The sequence below is a fragment of the Phoxinus phoxinus genome, assembly GCF_949152265.1.
Source record: "Phoxinus phoxinus genome assembly, chromosome: 9".
Lineage (NCBI taxonomy): Eukaryota > Metazoa > Chordata > Actinopteri > Cypriniformes > Leuciscidae > Phoxinus > Phoxinus phoxinus.
The window spans coordinates 34,016,707-34,022,706 of NC_136884.1; the positions used below are offsets into that span (position 1 = coordinate 34,016,707).

At 32.5% G+C, this 6,000-nt stretch overlaps 1 protein-coding gene across 3 annotated transcripts in view; it reads right to left on the minus strand.

Annotated features, from left to right (window-relative positions):
• Positions 1-5,725, minus strand: part of LOC307004693 (myosin heavy chain, fast skeletal muscle-like) — a 40,010-nt gene extending 34,285 nt beyond the window's left edge. For 2 of the 3 annotated variants that reach the window (XM_079624089.1, XM_079624088.1), the window contains exons 1-5: positions 5,592-5,725; positions 4,831-4,936; positions 3,613-3,686; positions 3,380-3,527; positions 3,070-3,122 (exon numbers count right to left, since the gene is read on the minus strand). The gene's annotated coding sequence lies outside the window, so the exon portion shown is untranslated. The remainder of the gene's footprint in view (positions 1-3,069; positions 3,123-3,379; positions 3,528-3,612; positions 3,687-4,830; positions 4,937-5,591) is intronic. The other variant, XM_079624091.1, reaches the window with a different exon arrangement.
• Positions 5,726-6,000: the final 275 nt, after the last annotated feature.

The window sequence follows — 6,000 nt, forward strand, 5'->3', positions numbered from 1 at the left end:
ATTGTTGAACAAACTTCAGCTTATACAACCAATGGACTTTATGCACAGCTGCACTACTTCCTGAACTTTAGCCAGCTCCTTTGTTTCCTGTCTGCCATTATTAGACAAACTGATTAATCCAGGTGTGTCTGATTATTGTTGTTGGTCACCTGGATTACTCAGTTTGTCCAATAATGGCAGACAGGAAACAAAGGAGCTGGCTGAAGTTCAGGAAGTAGTGCAGCTGTGCATAAAGCCCATTGATATACACACTGTGAACATGATCAGGGGAATGAATTGGCTTGTCTAAATTAAAAGCTTAGTTACGATTTGGATGGAATAATTTATAATCCGTTTATTATGTTGTGCATTTTTGTGAACATTTCAAATAAAACGCAACTGAATCCTCAAACAGGTTAAAACAGACATTCTTGATCTGACTGCAGTGACTAGGGACTCTCCAGTGGACTTTCTGTCTGTATGCCAGGTACAGTATACAAATACAGCTTGAATATATCTACTTGCGTTATAATGGGGAAGTTACAAATAATGAAAACCATTAACACACACTTTCATTGGTAGGGTTTGTCTTTATTCTGTGGGTGGGAAAATCACAATGTTGTAGCAGCAAAACTTCACAAAAAGAAGACATCAAACATTTTGGGCTTTCAACATTGAGGTTGAAACTGTTTGGGATATTTCAGCATGAAGGGTTCACATACTGTAATTTTACAATCGCTTCTTCAGGCTATCATAACAACAACTGGTCTTATTTGAAGAGGTGCAAAGACTCAAAAAGGTGTATTTCTAACCAGAGAGATGACCAACAACCGTATCATCTGCACTCAATTATACCAAAATACACACATAATGAAGGATGTAAAGACATTATTGAGGATTTTGAAGATATCAAAACATTATCAATAAATAATAATATTAATAAAAAATAAAGTATTATTCAAAAGGTTCTTTGCTAAATGGATAGTTCCAGTCCTTGATTATAATTGGTTGAGCCACGTTCAAAGACTTGTAAATTAATCTATAAACATACCTGTGGCCTCATTACATCAGTATCACTGCACCACTGTCTTGAGTTTTGTGCTGCAGCGTCTGTCACTTGCTTGGCAACCATTCCACTTCTGAAGAACTATATTGCTTGGCGGAAGAATATTTTGTTTATCAATAGCTTTACATTTTGTGTCTGCGTGTTTATTTAATGACACCTTGCCTTGTGCAAAATAACCGTTTTACAAAGGCAATAAGCCCATTGAAGCTGTGATTTACAGTGAATTTAGAACAGCTAAGAGTGTTTTAGTTGATTTAACAACAACCCTTATTGCTTATTGCGTATAACAATATATTGCTTATTATACCATTAAGGTCCTTTATAACACAGTGCAAAACATAATTCTTTATGGGGGGGAAAAGAGTTGCAAAAAAAGTTCTGCAATTGTTACAAGCCAAGGGACCCTAATCTGGTATTGTTTAAAACTATTTTTCTTAAGAGTGAACATACTAATGGCCATATAGACTACTAGTGGATGCATGTGTGTGTATTCCTATGGCAGAGGCTAGTTGTCACAAAGGCTATGCACCTTTTTCCTAATGAGCCTACTACTTTTTAGACTATGGGAGGCACTTACGGTTTGGAGAAAATCCACTCAAAAACACTGAAACTAATCATTTCAAATCATAAGGTTGTGCTACAAATAATCCTTATCTATCAGTTGAAGAATATCTATGGCAAGAGCTCTTTTATGTTTTGTATTTCACTGTATAACAGTATGAATAAAGACAACATATATATATATTTTTTTTGCATTTGTGGTCTGCCCCCCCGATTTATGAAATATCCATGAATAATTCACTGAAATGCACTAAGAACCTCACATCTCCTTCCAGATTTGTTTTCACAGATGCATTAAAATGTAATTGTACTGATAATATAATAATAATAATAATAATAATATTTATTTTTATGAGAAGAGTTTACTGGAATGCTTCTAAAGCAGAAAAACAATATTTATTGTCTGTCAAAATTACGAATATCACTGAAATATTATCACTTAATGTTCCAGTTAATGAGCATTTTTGGTAAAGGCAACATATGTTACACATTACAGAGATATATTACTACAGTGAAATATTTAAAATGTACTTATATTAATGTTCGATGGTTGAAGGGTGAGTAGAATAATATCATCTCATTGTACCCAGTTTTTGATAATGGATATTATTGCATTCACAGAGCCGTTTGCTGATTGTTTACAGTTTAACAGAAGTTACTCCCATAATTTGAGGAAAGTCATGGGACGGAGGAAAAAGGTGGATACATTCTTCAACAAGCCCTACTGCATAAAAGCTTTTTGTCTAGCAATGTTATCTACAGTATGTTGGTTTCAAACACCTTTTTTTGCCACATTTAAACATCTCTTTATTCATTTATTTTTATTTTGTATCAGTCATTGATTAAACTTGCCTAAAGGCCAGGCAACACTTAACTACATCACTGACCTGAAAACTTTAACAGAAAACTTGTTCTTACATGTCACATTGATTTCTTATACTCACTCACACATAAACACACTTTTCTCATTTGTTTCTGTTGTACTGTACATGTTGTAATTTAATACAAATCAATAACTACAATTTTTGAAGTCAAAAACATTGTAAAAAAAATTTCAAACAGTACAATATACCCCATAAACTTGAAATGAAGGAGGGGCCAGAGCCAGATCTAATGAATCTCATATAGAGACTTTAACTTAGCCAGAACTTAATCACATAGCAATCACCCAGCACACTCTAGAAACAGCATAGCAATATGCTAACAACCACTGAAAACACATTAGCAACTGGATAGTAACACAAATAAAAAAGTTGAGTAAACTTAAAAAAAAAAATAAAGCATCCAGCTGCAAAGCATTTTTGAGTTTACTCAACTTAAGTGGTCGAAGTTGTGCCAAATAATTTTTTAAAGTTCACTAAACTTATTTGATTAATTTACTTATACCTTCAGTAAACTCAAAAAAGCTTTGTAGCTGGTTGCTTTACTTTTTTAAGTTGATTCAACTTCTTCAAATATCTCACCGATTCTTGTAGAGCCTTCACACTAAGAATCCAAATGCTGGGAGTAAACCACACTGTAAATACAACACAATACAAAAGACATTGCTATCATTATATAACTTATTTATTGACAATTCTGCAAAACGGCACATTTTCTATTAGAAGGTGATGACATTATATTCCACTCTTCAAGATTTATTTAAAACAAAAGACTATGCACAAAATACATTGGAGATACTGTGTCTGAAAGACAGAAAAATGAATATGGAACAAGGAGATGGCACCATTCAGCCTTTAATCAGAGAGATATGATCACACGCAAAATTATTACCTGACGATCAAGTTGGTCTACGAGGATCTTCATCTCATCTCCATACGCTCCACCACTTGCTCTGTACAACTAGATGTGTATTCATCTAACGAAGAGAAAAAGGTGCTCTTCGGGTTAGGTTGTGATCCTGTAATACTCGGCAGAGACCCTGAAAAAAAGGGTTAAAACAGTAAGAATTAAGTGTAGAACAACACAAGTAAATTCAGTCCAGCTAATTAAAAATATAAACTCACCTGATCTTTTAAAAAACAAAGGCCACTGTTTTAGCACATCCAAGGATCTTGTCACTGTACTGATGTTCTTTAGTCTAAAAATGACAAATACAGCAGAACAAAATATGTTTACAGTTTAAACATATAAAAAAAAAAAACAGTAGGTGAATTTAACATGTGGTAAAATTAATACAGAAATGTAATAATCAAATGTGAAAAAGAATCAATGCATATTCTTCACTGTATTAATTCAATATCATTTTTCTTAAAGATACAAAAGTTATTATAAGAGCAGTAAACGATTTTGTCTTTAGTTAATTGGTTAACATTAACATTAACATGATTAACATTTAGCCTAATATTTGTTTAAGGATACACAATATTTTTTATCCAATATTTACTTGGATACATAAACACACTGCATACATACTACCCATTCTATTATTTAATATACAAAGCTAACATACATATTTTTAACATAACACATTAGTTTTGCATATATAGGCCTATATATTTATTTTTCCCCCTCTAAATTGTATTGTATTGAATTATATTGCACTACTGTAGAATGCCAGAGCCTCTACCTAAGCATGTACAAATTGTAAATGACGCTTGTATACATGACAAATAAACTTTGAATTGTATTAAATTATCCATACAATTCAAATTAAATTGAATTGAACGAACTGCGGTCACTTTAATAGCTCATGCATGGATCTTATACTGAAACATCTGGGTTTCAGCAAATTGGTTATGTTTACTTAAGACATTGTCGACTGTGTTTACTTGAATACTATACACACTGTGTTTTTTTGTTTGTTTGTTTGTTTGTTGTTGACATACTTGTATGTGTATTTCACTATTAAATCGCAATAAGCCACTAAATTCTGAAAACCTGAATTCGCACTCAGATTCTGTCCGAGAGAAGCAGCTTTCTGTCTCTCAATCAGCACAAGCACCGCATTTTAGTCTTTATTCACGACTTACTGAGCTTAACATTTTTAACATCTTCTAAACACCATGCACGTCCTTGTCCTTTTCTCATTCAAGCACGTTTCCTCACTCTAGTCTAGGTAACAATAACGTTAAGTAGCAATGTGCTATGCGGATAATCTCCATTCTCTAACAAGAAACTTATCATCACCACAAAATATATATTTTAACATAATACTATATTTGATCAACATATGTGTGCAATTTATAGCCTATTTTCATTCATAAAGTTTAAAGAAAACTTACCGCAATCAGACGAAATCCAGTCCCTTCGAAAGCGTGGTTGAAGGAGGAAACCCAGAGTAACGTACAGCGAGACAGACTGCGCATGACGGGAAGTTAAACGTTCGAACTATAAAATCAAAATATTACGTTTTATCAACTTAGTTGTTTGTGTTCATTGGACAAAATAGTAGTACACGTGCAGTTAAATAGTTTTTATAAGTAAACTCAACATTGCACTCAAAAATGTGCCCACTCAACTTAAAATTGTATACTGAGTTAACAATTTGCAAGTTAGATTTTTTACAGAACAAGTTCGCATGGGCATGCACCACTGACATTTCCCCCCCGAACTTTTAGTAGTATGTTACTTTTTCTATTTTTGAGCTTTTGCTAAATGTATTTCCGCAATTAACTTACTTGCTTAAAATATTGCTAAAACATTTTATAAATAAAAAACATTAAATTTTTTTACTGTAAATTAAAATTAACAGTATGTTTTTTCCTGACCAATAATGATGTTTGTATTCAATGTTATGTTTCTATAAACATTTATATATATATATATATATATATATATATATACATAATATAATACATATATTAGTACAGTTAGATAAATGTTCAATATGTTTACTGCCAATTAGTAGTCAAAACTTTTTTTTTTTTACCATCATGCATTCAATACTAATTGGCTTTGAGTAATTACAAATTAAATTTGTCAGTCCATGCAAAAGTAAGATGTTATTGAAGAAATTAAATCTGATATGCATTAAAGTCTTTACCGCATTCAAAGCCATTTCCTTAATGTTCAAAACTTGCTTGGCATCCTAATTGCACGTTCCTGAAAATGTTGCCAAATGCCAACCGTGACGACTGCCCTGTTGTGCCCTGCAGCTCAGTCTTGTCCAAGCCAAACAGTCTACAGAAACATGAACTGTATATATATACTTGCTCTCTTGGTCATTTCTCTTAAAGGACGTGTAATATATGCCTGTGTGATGCAAGTGGCTCAAAAAAAAAAATCAGAGGGTGGGGTCAATCCTTGTTCAATTATGGTAAATAATCCTATAAAAAAAATATAAGAAAAACATACATTTAAAAATCAACTTATTTTCTGAATTTTGTCAATGTCAGTGATGGTTACAACCCTGCCTGAAACTAAATTAAAATGAAGTCACTTTTTTTCTTTAT